General features: G+C 42.2%; 1 long non-coding RNA gene across 2 annotated transcripts; it reads left to right on the plus strand.

Moving 5' to 3' along the window:
• LOC140845480 (uncharacterized) lies at positions 1 to 18595 on the plus strand. Of its 2 annotated transcripts, XR_012124274.1 has the most exons (4): positions 5576 to 5711; positions 7926 to 7998; positions 17372 to 17407; positions 18146 to 18595. It is a non-coding gene; the product is annotated as an uncharacterized lncRNA (long non-coding RNA). The 2 variants fall into 2 exon arrangements; XR_012124276.1 differs by lacking the exons at positions 5576 to 5711; positions 7926 to 7998 and adding an exon at positions 1 to 163.
• Positions 18596 to 18968: the final 373 nt, after the last annotated feature.

Below are 18968 nucleotides of genomic sequence, written 5' to 3' on the forward strand. Positions count from 1 at the left end.
GGGACTAATCACTCTCTAAATGTGTTGCTTAGCTGTGTTCCCAGGCGTGCACCAGCCATCATTCTAGAAGCTTCTTGACCACTCCCTAGCAGTGGGTTTTCCCTTCTTCGGTTTGCTGCCCTGTTTTGTTGGAACACCTCCTCCAGCAGCTTCCCCAGAAAGGGTAAGTAGTGAGCGCTGCATTTTTGAGACTCGCCATGTTAAAATATTTCTTCACTTTATGCTGATAGATATCTAAGGTGAATTTTCCCTTAGAATGGTGAAGTAGCTGCTGTTTTCTTAGCTCCCTATTTTCCAGTGGAGAAGTCCAATGCCATTCATGTCCCCATACTTTTTATGTATTTTTTCCCCCTGCAGGAACATTTGGGACTTTATTTTGTTCTGAAATTTCACAGTGATATATTTTAGTTTGGGACTTTGGACTTTTGTAATTCCTGTTTTTACTTTTTACTCAGAGAGAACGTGTGTACCTCCATTCTAGGAAATGTTCTTGCATTTTTCCGATGATAACGTCTTCCCTTTTATTTCCTCTGGTCTTTCTGGAAATTCTTATTAGTGGGATGTTCAACCTCCAGGATCAATCTTCTAATTTTCTCATCTTTCCTTTTCTATTGTCCATTGCTGACCTTTGTCTTCTACTTTCTGGGAAATATTTTTGACTTTATTGTCAAGCACTTATTTTGAATTAAAAAAAAATTTGAGTCACCGTATTTTTAATTTCCAAGAACTCTTAGTTGTTCTATGAATGTGCTTTTTCATGATTGCATTTTTCTGTTTTACGGGTTATAACATTTCCCTGTATTTCTCTGAGGATATTAATTGTTCTTTCTTTGAGGCTTTCCATGCTTGCTGCATTAATCCTGTGCCTGTTCTTCACTCCTTCTTCGGTTCCTTTTTCTCAAGTAGGATGATTTCCCCAGCTTTTACTAATTCTCGGTTTTCTGTTTTCATTAATCATTAAGATGTTTAAAACTGGATGTAATCCCTGAGTGTACTGGTGGGCTCTACTGTAGGACAGTAGGAAGCTAGAGGATGTTTTCCTTAGAGACTTGTAGATTTTTTTCATGGTATAGGTTTATTTTTCCTGGAGAAAGATCCTCAAATCAAGGGGTGTGGATTCCCCTCTGCCCCTACCACACTTAACATATGTAGGCTTTTACTTTGAATTTGTTTTAGTAAAGCATAGACCCAGTACTCAACTCAGTACTCCAGGAGAATAAAACTGTGTCCCAAAGGGTAGCACAGAGGTTGGGATGGAGACCCAGGGGCCTAATCGTTATCATTCAAAATTTCCAGCCTTCCCTCTGTATTCAGCTGCCCCCGCCACCCTTCTCTCTGTTGCCTCTTTTGATACTCAGTTCTCTCATTTTCTAAGTCTTTCTCTGTTCCTGGAAGGGCAAATTGATTCCTCTCCTTGCAGGCGCTTAGGGTTGAAATGTTCTCTCTGTGACGTCATTTGCTTTGCCCCTTCTGTGGCCCATCTTTCCATATAGTGTGTTTAAATGCCTCTTAGTTTCAAGGAAGATGAAATGCATTTTTTTCCTCATTCTTCTGGTTATTGGGGAAAAGTTTTGGAAGGAGAAGGTAGCAGAAACATATTTACTCTACCATTTTGAAATGAGAAGTCTTCTACAGAAGCTTTTAGAGACTTTTTGTGATGTTTTAAGATCTGATAACCTGTTAGCAAAATATTAGACCCCCTCACTATGTCTCTTTTCTGTCGTATTTTTTCAGCTCTTTCTGTTTTCAGTTATTCTGCTTGGAGAATCCCAAATTCCCACTTAGGGATCCCTTGAGGGGAGACTTCGATTAGAAAGAATACCCCAGATGTGCTGCTTAAAGTGGACGTATAAGGTTAGAAGGCAGGTCACACACCTGGCTGGCAGTGATCCGCTCAAACAGGTGTGGTAGGGAGGAAGGGGGAGTTTCTCAGCTGATATCCTTGACTCCAGACCCCTATCTTAGTGAATCTTGGTTCCAGCATCCTATCAGTCTCACCTAATGCTCCAAAGTCCTGGACTTCTGCAAAATTTTGGTTATGAGATGTACATTTTTAAAGCACATCTCACTTTGCTAACAAACATTGCTGAGGCTTCATTTACCCTGTGATGTCAGTTACCATTGTCTGTGCTATTTTCCAGAATTTTGCTGAAATCTTTCAACTGCTAATGGATTTTATGCAGATACTATCTTCATTGCATCTTTAAATAATTTTTACCCCTTTACAACCGTAGGGAGTAGCACAAGGTCTGAAGACATGCCTGGAAAGAGCCGTTGCTTTTTAACTGTGTATCTTCGGGCAAGCTATTTAGCATCTCTCGCTGTCTCATTTTTAAAATCTGTACAATGGGAATAATAATAAGACTTTCCCTGTATGATTTTGTAACCATTAAATGAGGTAATCCAGGTAAAGAAATTAAAACTTGACATGTAGTAAGCTGGCTCATTGTAACCTTTCAAATATGTCATTCACCATTATTTTAGTGGAATATTAGGATGGAGTGAAGATAAAACCTTGTTTCAGTCCTCTGTTATTAACTGTAAGTCTGAATTACTTCCTGAGGTTTGCAAATTGCATGTGAGGAATAAGTGAGTCACTATGGAAAATATCCCACATGGGAGGCACACAGTTGTGAATAGCTGATACTCAGTAGGTATTTGTTGAATGACTGCTGCAGAAAGACTGTTATACAGGAAAGAAATCCCAGGCCTGGTTTTCAGGGGACCTGCTACTCTTTCTCTTTTTGTGACTCAAATGAGTCACAGGACCTTTCTAAGACTCAGTTTCTTTACCTGAGAATATAAATCATAAGAGCAGATACTTAAAGTCACAGTGATGATTCTTATGATAAGTCTTATGCAATCTGTAAAGTGGTTTATAAATAATAAGGTGTATGGGGGTATGCACGTCTGCCCACGAGCTTGTGAGTTAGGCTGGCACAATGAGAAGGGGTGGACACTCGCATGATGTTGTCTCAGAAATGCCAAGAAATCACCCCAGTTCTGAAGAATGCTGCCTTTTCTAGATGTGGTGACTCAGCTCTCTGTGTCCAAGAGCAGCTGATCAGCATCTTTCCCGTTGGCTGTTGTTTTCAGTGAGTCCTGAACCAGGGAGGGCTGACCATCCCTTGCGAGAGTGGAGGGCAACTCATTTCCTGCCAGGTTGTTCCTTTCACTGAGATACCCGACATCATTTTGATGGAAAGGAAAAGGGAATAGGCCACCTACCTCTGAACCTTTGCAAAGAGACCTAGGATTACAAATCAATGCCTGTGAATCATGAAAATTCTGATTTTGGGGGTGCTCTTAAAAGTGGGTTTTATTTTTTGTAATTTTTCTCAATCAGCACTAAGCAAGTTCAGAAATGACCAGTGAGGGAATAAGAGAATGAGCTGGAAATCTCTCTCCAGCCAGCTTCCACCAAGCTCCTTGGAGTGGCTGCTTCCATTGGTCCGGAGACACACTGCCCAGTGCCCGCATCGCCCTCCCTCCCTCAGACAGACCCATGTGCGGACCTTCTCCACGGAGCCTGTTTATAGGGAAGCTCATTATTTTCCTCGTGCAAAAGCCCCCTTTTTGACTTTGCAGCTGTGCTCAGCCTCTTGGGGGAGAACGGATCTGAAATTCCGTGTTCCTGAGTGTATATTGCGTGGACTAAAAATACTCATAAATTGGTCTTCACTTTCCTAACCAGGCTGGGCTCTAATCGAAAGGCAAACCCTTCTGAGAATTCTGAGGGACTATTACTTCCCACGGATGGCATCATCTTTAAATAGCAGTGCCTTCCAGGTACTGAGCTGCTGGCTGGCAAAGCCCTGTGCTCACATTATTCCTGGGAAGACTGAATGCTGTTGGAGGATTCTGGGAGCAAGAAGGCTGGCCTGGGACGCTGGGCGTGGAGAAAGTCACAGGGACCCTCCCTGGAGCCCCTTCTCCATATCATTCCCTGAGCAGAACCCTGAGGAGACAAATACTCACAGGACAAGCTTGAGTTTTCAGGATCTCAGTAGAGAGCAGTGCTGCCCAGCAAAAGTACAATGCAAATCACTTACATAATTTAACATTTTCTAGCAGCCATATTTAAAAAAGCACAAAGAAAAAGGCAAAATTCATTTTAGTAATATATAGTATCTAACACACTATATCCAAAGTATCATTTCAACATGTAGTTAATATGAGAAAGATAAGAAGTTTAAAATTTATTTTTTGAATTGTCTTTGGAAGGTGTGCCTTTTATGCATTGAGCACATCTCTGTTTGGACTCAACGTTTCATTGGAGTGACTTGATCTCTACTTACATTTCATAAAATTTGCAATAGAACAGGTGGATTCATAACCCAGGTTGTCCTCTGTAAAAGTTTTCCAATAATTGAATTGAATATCAACTTCAATTTGCACACTTCTATTTAAAGTAATGAATATAAAAAATGTAGCTCTTCAGTTCACCAGCCATGTTTTAAGTGCTCACTAGACACGTGTGGCCAGTGGCTACCCCCTCGGCTGGTGCAGGTAGAGTGTGGAGGCCGTGGGGTGAATGCCCTGGTACGGGGCAAATCTCAGGCCTGCCCCTGGCTGGGTGACCAGCTGCTTCACCAACAGCAGTTCATGTGTTTTCTCCCTCACTAGGTTCCAGACATCCTATTTAAAAAATACTATTCATTTAAAAAAGACTTGTATTTCAGACTAACAAGCCCCTTCCCACTCAGCCCTTCACCTACGCTGCAATCCCCTCAGTATCACGTCTGCTTGCCCTCTCCGCCTCCCGCCCCTCCGCCTCCCTGTCACCTGTGACTCCCCAGCGCCCATGTCCTTCCGGCCCCATCAGGGTCTCTCTGTGACTCTCCCTCATCACGGGGCCTTCCTCCTCTCCTTGGCTCCTTTCGCACCGAACAAGTTTGGTGAGCACCTGCTATGGGCCAGGAATGCCTGGGACACCAGGAGGGGACAAAAGGGACAAAAATCTCTGCCCCCACAAGCTTATGTTCTGGTGGGGGAGATGGAGAACAAACAATAAACATAATGAATACATACATAGGTGGTATATTACTGGAGAAACTGTTAAACAGTCTATATTAAAGCAGAGCAGAGCAGTCGGGAGGGGGGTGTGGGTGGAAAAGGGCGGAGGTCATGGCAGGGAGAGGTGAGAGCCCCCGAGGGAGTGAGGGCATCTGCCATGCAGCCTGGAGGAGAGCTCCTGGCAGAGGGAACAGCTAATACCAGAGCGCGGACGCTGAGGACGCCTGGCCCTCCCAGGGCGGCAGGAGGCCGGGGGAAGCCCGCGCCGGAGAGCCTCCGCGGGCTGGGGTTGGAGGGTCAGCACGTGCAGCCGCTCAGCCTTGGTTGAGATGTGGCTCTTCCTAAGTGTGATGGAGCCACTGGAGGGTTTTAGGCAGATGAATCACTCTCATTGCAGAGTTAATTCATTGTTTCCCCCACTACTGTATGAACTCCGCAAGCGGGTTTGTAAGGATCTGGGTTGTCCACCATTTTTGTGCCCTGGCTCAGGACTAGGTGTGAGAAGACTCAGGAAATATTTGTTGAGGTTGTTTAGGTTTTTTTTTTAAACTATGAAGCCCGTCCCAGTGTGAAGAATCGTGCACCCGCACCGCCCCCCAGGTCCGAGACCGCCTACAGAGGCCTGGATGGTGAAGAGTGAAGGTTCATGGCAGTAGCCCCTGCTCCGCCCCTGGGGCTGGAGGCAGGCCCTCTGGGTGAGTAGGAAGGACTGGGTCAAGTGGGACACTCTGGAGATGCCGCAGCGGGGTGGGCCTGACACTCGGGGAGCAGACTTGCTTTCACCCCTGAGCAAGTGGGCCAGGGCAGTCCAGTAGGCTTTGCTGTGGCAGAAACCAGGTTTAAGTTCCAGCCCTGCCACTTACGAGTTGTGGGGCATCATCTCTCTGAGCCCCCATTTCTTACCTTGTAGAAAGGGACAGATCCTCATTCCATAGGCTGCTGACGTGATGTCAAACCTAAATGCACGGCAGTTCTGGAGTTGTTTGGTGTGTTGGGTGCCACCTGTGCACCCCTTCAAATCTTGGCCTTTCCTCTTGTCCCAGCCAATACTCTGCATGAGCTCCCACCAGCTTCGTTTTGAGCAGTTGCCACCTGATGGAGATGTGGCCTCCTGCCTCTTGCTTCCTGTCCTGGAACCTTCCTGGGGTGCTCCTGGGACCTGCTCAAGCTCACAGGCCAGCACCCAAGCAGTGCTAGGGAGGTGACACTCTACAGGCCATCCGTGGTGGAGGGGGTGGAAGCTGGTGGAGAGCAAGTGCAGCTCCCTTCTTGCTGTCGGTTTGGCAGTGAGCCTTCGGGCAGCTTTCTCACCTCATGTGTCCCTTTCCTTTTATTGTTTTAAGCCTCCCAGTTTGTAGTACAGAACCGTGAGGGCGTACATGTTGTTGTTTTAAGCCTGGGGATACATTTTTGTTGTTTTGTTGTACTACAAACTGGGGGGCTTCAAATAACACAGATGTATCCCCTCGCGGTTCTGGAGCCCACAGGCCTGAAGTCAGGATGTCCGCAGGGCCCAGCTCCCACCAGAGGCTCCAGGAGTGGATCCTTCTTTTTTCTTTCCCTGCCTCTGGCGGCTGCCGGTGTTTCTTGCCCTGCGGGAGCATCATTTCAGTCTCAGTCTCCCTCTTTGCGTGGTGCTCACCCCGTGTCTCTCAAATCTCCCTTTCTTTTCCTTTGCAAGACACCAGTCACCAGACTGAGGGTTCACCTAAACCCAAGATGATCTCATGTTGAGACCCTTCATGTGATTATATCTGCCAAGACCCTATTTCCAAGTAAGGTCACAGGCACAGGCTCTGGGGGTTTAGGACCTGGACACATCTTTTTGGAGGGCACAGTTCAACAAGTGACACCCCTTTCGTCCCTCATTCATGTGAGCAGAGCCTTGACAGCTGAGTGGGCACTGGCCAAGGAAAAAAGGTGGGAAGATTTTCTAGGTAGAGAAGGATGAATGGGCTGACACTGAGGACTGGCAGAGAACAGGGCGTGTGGGTATTGCCTGTAAGTTCCTAGCATTAGAGTGTAAAAGGAAAGGCAGAAATATCATATGAGCCCCACAGAGCAGTGGGGGAAGGACTGGGAAGGTCCCAGGTGTTGAGTTTTGGGGCTTGGTCTTCGGACTCCTGGGTAATCCCTATGGAGGCTTTAGAGTGAGTTGTCAGCTCCCACATCTGGAAAAGAATCTGCTGGCCTTTATCCTGGAACAGACACCCCCACACAGGGACACAGGAACCATCAGTGCAGCCAGAACCCATTGCTGTGCTGGATATTCCAGGTTCAGGGTGCTCCCTGCCCCTCCTTTGCATTCCAGCATCGATATCGGTCGCAGGAAATTCAAACCAATCAGTACATAAGAAGATTCAAGAGCAGAAAGCAAGACTTCACTTTTCATAAATGGAAACTGAGTCTTAGATAAAAGAAGGGACTCAGCCAAGTCGCACTGGGGACCCAGGTGTCCAAATGCTTAGTGATTTTTCTGCCTCACTCTTGTATCTCTGGGGTCACCAGGCTTCTCTTTGAATCCTCATGGCCTTTAGGGGTACTCAGAATAAAAAAAATCAGGCCTATGTGTTCACTCACAGAGCAGGGTGCGCCTGGTCCTTCCCACTGCCTCCCGCCCCGACGCCTCCACCTGCCCTCACGGTCTGATCAGGGGACCGTTTGGACTCACTCGCTTCCCGTCAGCCTCCTGAAAAGAGCAGCATGGGGCAGGGGTGCCTCCATGTCTCTCTGTGCTGTTGCCGACACGCCAGTGGGAGCCGGTCCAATGACAAACTGCCCTTTTAAAATATTCTGTAAGTTAAACAAAAAGAAAAGGAAAAAGAAAGAGAGTTGTTTAAGGGACACGCCTGGGACCCCCTGAGAGAGCAGCTCCCTCACGCCCACTTTGAACTTTGGTTATTTATTAGGACCTCCACGGACCCATGATGAGAGGAAGAGGCCTCTGAGGTGGACTGAATATTCCACGGGCACCTGTGGCAGGTGAGGGTTCAGGCTGTGCTTGGATCTGAAGGGGACACAGGAGAGTGAGGCAAAGGGACATTGGCTATGAGGGACCGGGGACCTCGCTAAGGCAGGAAGTAGGAATGCTGGGAGTGAATGAGATCTCTGAAAATGTGCCTGGCTGCATGTCATGAAGACCTCTCTCCATCCCTTCTGTTGACCTAGTCATTGAAGATATAGGCATCTTGGAACCACCTATTACATCTCAATCCTGAGAAAAATTCCTGATTCTGTGATAGTGATCCAACATTTTTTTCAGATCTTAAACTCAAACTTCTCTAATCCTTTCTCTAGCTCTTCCTTTCCCCCTCTTTCTCTTTTTTCCCAAGTTCCATCCATCCATCATCCATCCATTAACCATTTGCTGCCATTAAATACTCACTGCACTGTGCTGCATGCCAGGCATTGATGCGTTTATCCCTTGTGAGAGGCAGCCTGGCAAGGCCCAGGCCTAGAGATCTCAGGACCAGTTGCCCCTGAGTTAGAATTCGGGCTCCCCCATTCGCAGCTCTGTAACACTGGGCTAGTTACTCTGCAATGAGTGAGAACTTGAGCAAGCCTGGGGGACTGTGTTTCTTCCTCTCTTGGTGCCTTTAGAAGAAAGTGGGAAGAGCTTTAGATGACACCATCTTCCTGCCTGGCTGCAGATGCCAGCTGACTGGGGGCGGAAAGGCCGGCTGGTGGGAGGGAAAAGCAGATGAGGGAGAGGAGAGGAAGGGTGGTCGGATACTCTAGGCATGCTGATCTTTAGGGGTGGGTGACGTTTGGCCACGAAGCTCAGGGTGGGTGTCCCAAACTGCAAGTCCTTCTTAGACCACCCCCAAGGCATGTCACAGTGCAGGGAGACCCACAGATGGAGTCCCGGTCACTCGCAGAAGGACAAGAGCTGGTGTGGCGGTGGGGCTGCCTTAGAACACCCTGTGCAACCCACTGCCCCGGGTGCCCCTCAAGAGCCAGTGCCTGCTTTCAGATGGGAGACTCGGCTGAAGCCACTTACGGATTTCCTTTCCTTTGGCCAACTGCCCATCTCCTTAACTGAAGCTGGAGCTCTGATTTGTTGAGAGTATCAGGCGCTTTGCACGTCCCGATTGCATTTGTTTACATCTCTCCAATAACCCTGGGCAAAGAGTTATTTGCATTTGACCAATAAGACAATTGATGTTAACAGAAATCGAATTCTCTCAAGGTCATCTAGTTAGCCAGGTTTGAGTCCAGGCCTGTCTGACTCCAAAGCCTGTGCTCTGTCTTTTAATTCATTTGTTCACTCATTTATTCACTCATGGAGTGAGGAAGACAGACAAATTCCTGCTCCCACAGAGCTTTCTTTATAGTAGGAGTTACACAGACATTAAACAAGAAACATATATAAATACATCATTTTATATAGTGATACAGTTTATGAAGAGAAAAGGGGGTGGGGGTGGGGATATTTTAGATTGGATAATTCAGGAAAGCCTCTTTAAGGAGTTGGTATTTGAGCTGACACATAAGTGAGCAACAGTAGTCAGCCCACAGGAGAATCTGAGTGCAGAGATCTTTCAGCCCATCCAGATGACCTGAAAGACACAAAGCCTTTTTCAGTCTGATCACTTAGCTCTCATATAATCATGGAAACGGTGAGTCAGGGTTAGGAGTAGCCTTCGCTGGCCTTCATCCCATAAAATATCAAATTTCTGTGCAAGACTTGCCATTTATAATTGTCATATGATATTCAGAAGGCCTTGCCTGTATTTTTGCCCCAATTTTTCAGCCAAGAAAATGGAAACAGAGAGATTCTCTTCCACTAACCTTTGCCCCATTCAGGGCAGTTCTTTGCTCTTACAATTCCTTACCCACTTATTTATTGTGCCTGGCATTAAGTAGGAACTCAATGGCTGTTTGCTGAATGAGAACCCATGGATTTTAGACTGCTTTCTTGTTTCCCAGAACCCTCTTCTATACCTACAGAATGAGTCTACCTTCTGAGGACACTACTGTGCTTTCCATCTGTTTCTCCTCTTCCCTTCTCCAAGACTACCCAATCCATGCTCACTTGCTCCGGAATTTGAAGTGAGAGTTTTTAAACTGAAAAACCAATGTATTTATGCAACCCATGTTTTTCCTCTAAAAAATCTGAGGTAGTTTAAAGCTTCTTTTACAATAATAATGTTAAAACTAAATTGACTGAATGGGAGAAAATAATTATAGAACATATACTGATAAGGGGCTAATAGCCAAAATATATAAAGAACTCATACAACACACAAAAAACCCACACAGTCCAATTAAAAAATAGGTTGATTATCTGAATAGATTTTTTTTTCCAAAGAAGACGTACAGATGACCAATAGGTATGTGAAAAAATGCTCAACATCACTAATTAGAAAAGTGCAAATCAAAACCACAATGAGATATCACTTTACATCTCTTAGAATGGCTAGTATCAAAAAGACTAAAAATAAGTATTAGTAAGAATGTGGAGAAAAGGAAGCCCTTGTGCACCATTGCAGGGGATGTAAATTGGTGCATCCACTATGGAAAACAATATGGAGATTTCTTAAAAAATTAACAATAGAACTACTATATAATCCAGCAACTCCACTTCTGGCTATTTATCCAAAGAAAATGAAAGGACTACTTTGAAAATAGATATGCATGTTCATTGAAGCATCATTTACAGTAGACAGGGCATGAAGACAACATAAATGTCCATCGATGAAGGAATGGATAATAAAATTGTGGTATACACACACACACACACATGGATATTATGCAGCTCTAAAAAAGAATGGAATCTTGCCATTTTTAACAACATGCATAGACCTCTGGGGCACAATGTTCAGTGAATTAAGTCGGAGAAAGACAAAAAGCCTATAGTCTCTCTTATATGTGGAATCTAAAAAAAAAAACAAGCTCATAGATACAGAGAACAGATCGGTAGTTGCAAGAGGTAGAGCATGAGGTGGGACAAATGGGTCATTTTTTCTTTTTTAGTTTAAATTCAAAAACCCTAAATACACAAAAAGTAAATAGAGTAACTCTTAGGCAAGGTGTAAGGGAAAGACTACATGCTAACCCTAAAGCAATGGCCTCTCTGCCTTTTCTCCTGTTACTTTTTATGACCAGTCTTAGTTAAGACAAGCTTTCACTTTTGTTTCCTAGACAGTACACTGTCTCGCATAATCAAGGACATCTTTTAACACATCTTCCTCTTCTTTCCAAAGTCATCAGTTTCCCCCATTCAATTGAATCACTTCCATCAGCATGCAAAGAGGTTCTAATTTTTGCTACCTTAGAAAAATTCCTCTCTTAACTTATATTCTCCCCCAGCTACAGATCCTTCTTTTTTGCTGAAAAAAAACACACACCTGTTATTTTGTGCATAACACACTAAAGATTCACCAATTTAGATTATCTAATGTCCTTTTTTATGCCTGATATTTTTCCTTGTTTTGCAATTGTTTGATATTGTCATACGTTTACTTGATAATTGCCTGGTGTTAATATAGCTGCCGTAGCTTTATTCTGTATTTTTATGGTATATATTTTTCATCCTTTCACTCTCAAGAATCATTTTTAAAGTGAGTTTCTCATAGATAACATACAGTTGGATCTTGCTTTTGGAATCGGTCAGACAATATCTCTTTTAATTTGTGTGTTTAGACCATTTAATGATGTGGTTGGATTTAAATCTAATACTTGTTTTCTGTTCATTCCATCTAGTCTTTATTCACCGTTCTCTCTCTGTCTCCTTTTGGATGAACTGAGATGTGTTTGTGTTTCCATCTTATCTCTGCTATTGGCTTATTATTTAAGCTCCTTTAAAAATGTTTTAGTGATTGACCTAGCATTTAAAATATACATCCTTATCATTGAATACTTCAAATTATATTATATTGCTTCACATATAGTGTCAAAACCTTAAAACAGTATATTTGCAATTTTGCCCTCCCAAATTTGTGATATTTTTGCTGTATACTTTACTTTTATGTGTACTGTAAGTACACAGTGTATTACTGCTAATTTTGATTTAGGCAATCAGCTCTTCTAGAGCTATTACAATTGGAAAGAATATCCTTTAATTTACCTTCATTTTAACGATCTCTAAGCTCTTTACTTCTTTATGTATATGCATATTTATGTCTCAGCATATTCTTTTTGTCTGATGAATTACCGTTAGCATTTCTTGTAGCACAAGTCTCCTGCTGATGAGTTCTTTCAGCTTTCATTTTTTATGAAGATATCTTTATTTCACTTGCACTTTCGAAAACAATTTTTACTAGAATTCTGAGTTAACAGGTTTTTGGCTCTTTTTAAAATAGAGGTAAAGTATTTTAACGTTTCTTCATTGCCTTCTGTCTTTCATAGCTTTTGGTGAGAAGTCTGCTGTAATTCATGTCTACTCTTTGTGTAATTTATCTTTTTTCTCTGGTTGCAGCAGCTTGAATATTATAAGTATTTTTTTTTTAATTTATCTTTTGGACCTTCTCTGAGTTGTTGGATCTATGGTTCGATGTCATTCATATTCTAGAAAAATTCTTGGTGATCACCTCTCCCAATATTCTTTCATACTGGCCTTTATTCTTTCCTCATACTCCTGTACCTTAGAAGTTTCATTACACAAACATTAGACCATTTAGTGTTGTCCTACCGAACTTGGATGAGCTGCTATGCTTTTTAAATTTTATTCCTCCTTTTCTTTGTGTTTCTATTTGGGCAATTTCTATTGACCTATCAATTCACTGTTTTTCCTCCTTAGCTTTGTGAAGTGTACTAAGAAGCCTATCAAAGACATTCTTCATATATGTTACTGGGTTTTCCTTTTATTTCTAGCATTTTAGATTCTTTCTTATATTTCTCTCTGATGAAATTCCCCATCTAACATGCATTTAAAGGCACTAGAGCCTTTAACATATAAATGATAAAATTTTAAATTTCAGTCTGATGGTTACAACACTGGGGTCACCTTTGAGTCTAATTTTGTTCATTCCTTTGTCTCCTGACAGTGAGCTCTTTTTAATGTGCTTTTTTGGTATGTCTCTTAAGCTTTGATTGAACACCAGACATTCTGTGTAGAACAGAAGGGGACAAATGTAAATAGTATTTATTCCTAGAAACAGGCATGCACTTCTGCTAAACCCTTGGTGTGTGGGATCGTGTCGATCTAGTCGGGAGTCGTTGCTATGGTTACCTTCAGGGCACTAGTGGTTTCAAATTCCTCTGGTGTTAGTTTGTGCTTAGGATGGCAGCTGGGATGCTGGAGGGTTTTTCTCAATGTTCCTGATGTATCCTCAGATGTTGGCCTTCCCTGCCAACAGTCTCCTCCCCTGCCCTTGGTTTGTACACAGTGTGAGATGGCTGTTATTTGTCATTTGGTGTTTGTTAGGCTACTGGTGAGTGGGGGTGGGATTCTCTATTGTCCAGGTCGAGTCTCAGTGTTAGGTAAGATTTGTGTGCCTGGCCTTCAGGGCCAGGCTTACTCACCCACCCTTCCCCTAGCAGCCACACTCTGCCTTGTGATTCTTTGGTGATTCTTCTGGGCCTGTTTTCTGCTTATTCTTTGGTGGCCAGTGACTAATTGTATTGGCATAGGATCCTGGCTCTAGAACTGTTTCCACCTCCTTTCTAGGGCAAAAGGTGTGTTTTTTAACTCTTGGGCAAGTAGAAAGTGTCTTCCCCAGTGCCCCGGCCACAGGTTTGCTTTCTCTCTCAGGCTTTTATTCACGGAAGATCAGAGTCAGGGAGGAGTTATATGCCTTTCCCACAGGGAAGCTGCCTTAGTCCACCTGCATGGCACCTTCGAGGGAGGCTCTCTTTACTCTCTCTTGCTTTTCCTTCATTTTTCCTTGTGCACACCTAGTGGATGTCTATGGAGAAAACCCTGAGAGTGGCTGCAAACTCCTTTTTGGTTTGTGGTTCCCAGTGTTTTATACTCTCAAACTAGTCCACATTCAGCCTTTAGCAATTTGTTGGATTTTTTAGCTGCTTGTATGGTGCCCGGCATCTCTTCCTCTGTGATCTGCCACAGGTGAGTCAGATTTTATGGTCTTTCCTCAGATTCCAGGTTACCTGTTAGCTCTGTGACCTCAGCTATCTGGTGGGTTCAAGAAAAGTGATAATTTTGTAGCTTATTCTACTTTTTCTTGTTATGATTGAAGTGGTGCTTTTCCAAGCTTTTTACATCCTAGTCCTGAATTCTCAGATGGTTTTTATAACAAAACAGAAAGAGATGTTTATGTTCACAACCTCCAAAGTATCTCTCTCTGTTCTTTCTTGAGTCTACTCCAGTGATGCTTGTGCCCTCATCCCTCTACCACAAACTGTTCTTTTCAAGGTTGCCAATGACTTCTGTACTTAACAGCACCTTCACTTATCAACATCATTTTACACAGATGATCCTTTACACCTTTCTCAGAAAAATACTATAACCTGGCTTCCAGGGCACTGCACTGTCTTGGATATCCTCCTGTATCAATGGCCACTCCTTCTTGATTACCTTTTTGGGTACCTTCTCCTTTCCTGACCTTCAACTTCTAAGTATCAATGGCTCAGTTTCTGGACCACTTTTCTCCTTCAACTATACTTATACTCTTCTTGTGATCTCATCTAGTCTCCGAGTTTTAAATATCATCTATCCACTGACACCCTCCTCTGATTTCCAGATTTATATACTACTAGACATCTCATTTGAATGCCTAAGAAAAATCTTAATTTAACACGTCTAAACGCAGATCTTCCTTCAACAAACCTGTTCATCCTCCAGCTTCCCAAACTTAGTAAATGTATTCTCAATACAAGTACTTCTGTGTGCTGAGACCAAAAAGCTTGGGGTCGTCCTTGCATCTTCTTTCAGATCGCACATCCAATCCATCGGCAAATCTTACCTATACCTTCCATGTATGTCCAAACTAATTGCTTCTTCCATTCTCTGCTATGTAACCTCCATAAATGCCTCGATCATCTTTGGCCTGGGTTACTGTAATATAACTCTGTGTCTGACTAAGTTCTTTTTTCTTGTCTCCTTCCCTACCTATCTGTTCAGTCTTTAGTCAAAAACAAAAATTCAATAGTAATTACAATTAGTAATGTGATACTTGGCAGGTTACAAACTAAACTTCCATTTCTCATTTTTTTCGTTTGCGAAATAGAAATGAGGGTTGATTCTAAAGATGTCCTCCCAAAGTTTCAATCCCCTGGTTATTCAATCAAACATTAATTTAGGTACTGTTGCAAAGGGATTTTGCAGATGCAATTAATGTCCCAAATCAGCTGACTTTAAGATGTGAACATTGACCGGGTGAGCCTTACTAAATCAGTTAGGGCCTTTAAAAGCAAAACATTGTTTCCACTTGATGGCAGAGAAGTCACACAGAGATTTGAAGCATGAGGGGAATTTGGTGTGTCACTGCTGGCTTTGAAGATGGAGAGGGACATATACTAAGGAATGTCTGTAGCTTTTAGGAGCTGAGAGTCAGTCAGCAAGGAATGAGGACCTCAGTCCTACAACCACAAGGAACTGAATCAGCCAATAACCTGAATGAAGTTGGAAGTAAATGCTTCCAAACAAGATCCCAGTGTGGCCTATGTCTTGGTTTCAGCTTTGTGAGACCCTACATAGGGAGCCCAAGAGAGCCTGCCTGGAATTCTGACTACAGAATTGCAAGGTAATAAATGTGTGGTGTTTTAAGCCACTGAATTTGAGGTAATTGTTATGCAATGATAGAAAATGAGTGCTAGGAATAATGAGAAACTTGTTCTTTTCATGTTAATTGCCCGTTTTCAAAGATAAACTAAATCATGTTTTCTTCTTTTGAGAAATGGTTTACTACATCATACTGAATAAAAGCCAAAGATATTAATGGGTTCTAAGACACCCTACTTGATCTTAACCTCTTTGACTTAATTCACTACTTTCCTTTTTTTTCACTCATCTCCAACTAAACTAGGATCCTTGCCTCAGGATGTCTGCACTTGCTGTTTTCTATGCATGAAACCTTCTTTCCCTAGATATCTTATGGTTCCTCCCTCAGCTGCCTCAGGTCTTTGCTTAAGAATCCATGGCTTGGTATGTTTCAGTAGCTCACTAGTTGTGGTAATCTTCAGTCACAAGCTCTTCCAATACTGCCTTTGACCGATTTTCTCTGTGCTTTCTTTCTGGGACCTTAACTACTGTAAATCTTTTGGGTATGTATTAAATATATCCTATTCTTTTTTTCTGTGCTTTCCACCTTTCAATCTCACTATGATTTAGTCTGAATATTTTCTATTGACTTATCTCATAGTTCATTAATCCTTCTTCTCTTGTGGCTAGTGGGATGTTAAACCAATGTATTTAATTATTAAATTCAGGTACTGTGTTTTAAGCATTTCAATCTCCATTTGATTCTTTTTTTATATACTTTATAATTTTCTGATCAAATTTCCTTTCTGGTCATTTATTTTCTTGCACACATATAATCACAGTTATTTTAAAAATTCATTTCTGGATTTCTTTTGGATCTGTTTCTATTGTCTGCTTTTTTCTCTTGGTTTTTGGTTATTTAATTTGGTCTTCTGGTATGCCTAGTAAATTTCCCTGAATTCTAGCCATTTTGTGTGAAAAAATCCTGGAACTAACATGAGACTCTGGGATGAAGTTACTGTCTTCTGGCAGGAATACAGGGTTTAGGAGGATAATACTAAGCCAGTCTGGGATTGAGATGAGTTAAAGCTCTTTCTTTGGTCTTTGTGGGTTGGTAAATTTCAAGTTAGCCTTTAGTACTGGGATGTAAAACTTCAGTGGTGCCAACTGAAATCTTGTGGGTTCTACCAGGTTCCCACTCCTTGACTTTCTCTGAATTGCAATTTTTGTCTCTCCAGCTCTTTGGGATGTCTGGAATCTCAGCTTCTTATCAGTTTCTTCTTGGTTTCATAGCCTCTTGCTCATCATTTGCTAATCAGCAAATACCTGGAGTACAGACAGAATGTGGGGCTTGTTTCTCTGTGCTTCCCTTCTCTCTGGGATCTTGGCCCTTCAAGTTAAGTAGCTCTTAAATTCCTTCAAATAGAATATTTAAAAAAAACATTTGATCTATTTTTTCTGGTTGTCTTTAGGGAGAAGGTTAGTTTGATCTAAACTCCCTAGGCAAAAGCTGGAAATGGGAGAAATGCCATGACCTTTATGACACCTTTCCTGACACCTTGTAAAAATGACAACCTATCACCTCCTTTCCACTATTTTGACACTTTTTGTTTCTCTTGTCTGCACACTTTGTTCTGTATAGCACTTATTTGTATTTTATGTATTATATATATTTATTATATAAGTATATTCTCCACAAAATAAAAGTTATAAGAGAGAAGGAATTTATGTATTTTTTTTCTTCCATTGCAGGAACCTTAGCCTCTAGAACAATGCTTGGAACAGAAGGTAACTAATTAATGAAATTAAATATTTTGTTAATGAGTGAAAAAAATGAATAATACTTTGAGTCATTAGAGAGTAAATTTGGTTTAGACACTTTTTGGTGGCACAGAAAAAGAGGAAATGTGATAAACTGAAATGCTTTTATTATTTGTTAGAAGAAAGCATACTTTAATTAAAGTTATTTAAAGAAGTACAAATTTATTTCCTGCTGTGAAATTCTTAAAGGAATTTACTACCTGATACTGTATATAAGAGCCTTTTAATGACACAATAAATAATGCATTAAATAATAGATGCATAAGTGATTTTATATAATCCTTTTGGTTTAATTATCAATGAAAATTGAGAAAAACTAAGTTAAGCAGAGGGGTAAAGACTGAAAAAAACCTAAAGTAAGTAGAATGGGGATATTTGTATTTTATAGGTAATTCTCAGAAATGTAATGATCAAGTCCAGTAACATCTGAAACAGGAACAACCATACAATTTAGAAGGGTCACAAAGGACAGGTTAATTTCTTCTCTGAGCCTATTTTCTTTTTTGTGAGAGGGGAATAATGGGAACCTAATTCTTTCCAGAACTGCTGTGAATATCAAAGAAAGAATTCACAATGCTTACTAAGATACAGCTGAATCAATTTTTCATCACTGATGAAATGCTTTTATGTGCATTTTCACATGCACATAATCAGGTTCACATCATATAACATTGTGATGCAGGTATTATCCTCACTGTTTTCCAGATGAGGAAACCGAATCCAGGAGGCCCAGCGGGCCCAGCCAGCAAGCAGCAGGCAGGCAATTCATCCTTCTGTTTTTGATTGCTGTGTTCTGTCTACTGAAACGTACTTCCTCTCCAAAGGAAGGATTCTCAGGTGGTGGAAGCTCAGATATGAGGGCAGATGCTGAAGAGCCCGGCAGCCTTTCTGAGGCTCCTGTGGTTATGGACCTAGTTCATCTACTGTTACGATGTGGTCGTAGTTAAAAATCCCAAGGACTGGTTCCATTTCAACACCAGACTCTGAGATCTTGGGACCAGATGAATTCTCCCAGTTGTGAGAAATCCATACAACTTCTATTTTTTTCTAGCTAAAAGGCAAAACATTTCATTTTTTTCCCTTAAAAATCAATATTTGGTTTTTATCTAGAGCTGAATGTAAAACCCTCCTAATGTCTGCTTCAATAAATTGACTCTATCCTTTGTACTTTGCAATGGCCTCAGGCTACCAGAGTATGAGAAATGCCTTCTGAATATCAAAGGCACAGCAAGTGTATCTCTTTACATGTTAAGCCTAAAATAGCCAGGACTCCAGGGGCACAGACCTCCTTGCCCTCCTGGCCTCCTTGCTGGAGCTGTGGTGCTACCTTGGCTAACAGAGCCCTCGGTTCCCTCGGGAGAGGGGAGAGGTGGAAGGTTCATGGGCCTGGAGCCTCCCAGGAAGCTTTTGAGCCCGGGACCTGAGACAGCACATATTCAGGGTTTTTTGTAGCACTCGTGACCTCATCCATTGGCATTTTATCTCTAAGATCTAAGGAACTGGGGGCAGATGAAGCATTTGTTTCATG

Source organism: Manis javanica, chromosome 2 (genome assembly GCF_040802235.1).
Source record: "Manis javanica isolate MJ-LG chromosome 2, MJ_LKY, whole genome shotgun sequence".
In the NCBI taxonomy this organism is placed as follows: Eukaryota; Metazoa; Chordata; class Mammalia; order Pholidota; family Manidae; genus Manis; species Manis javanica.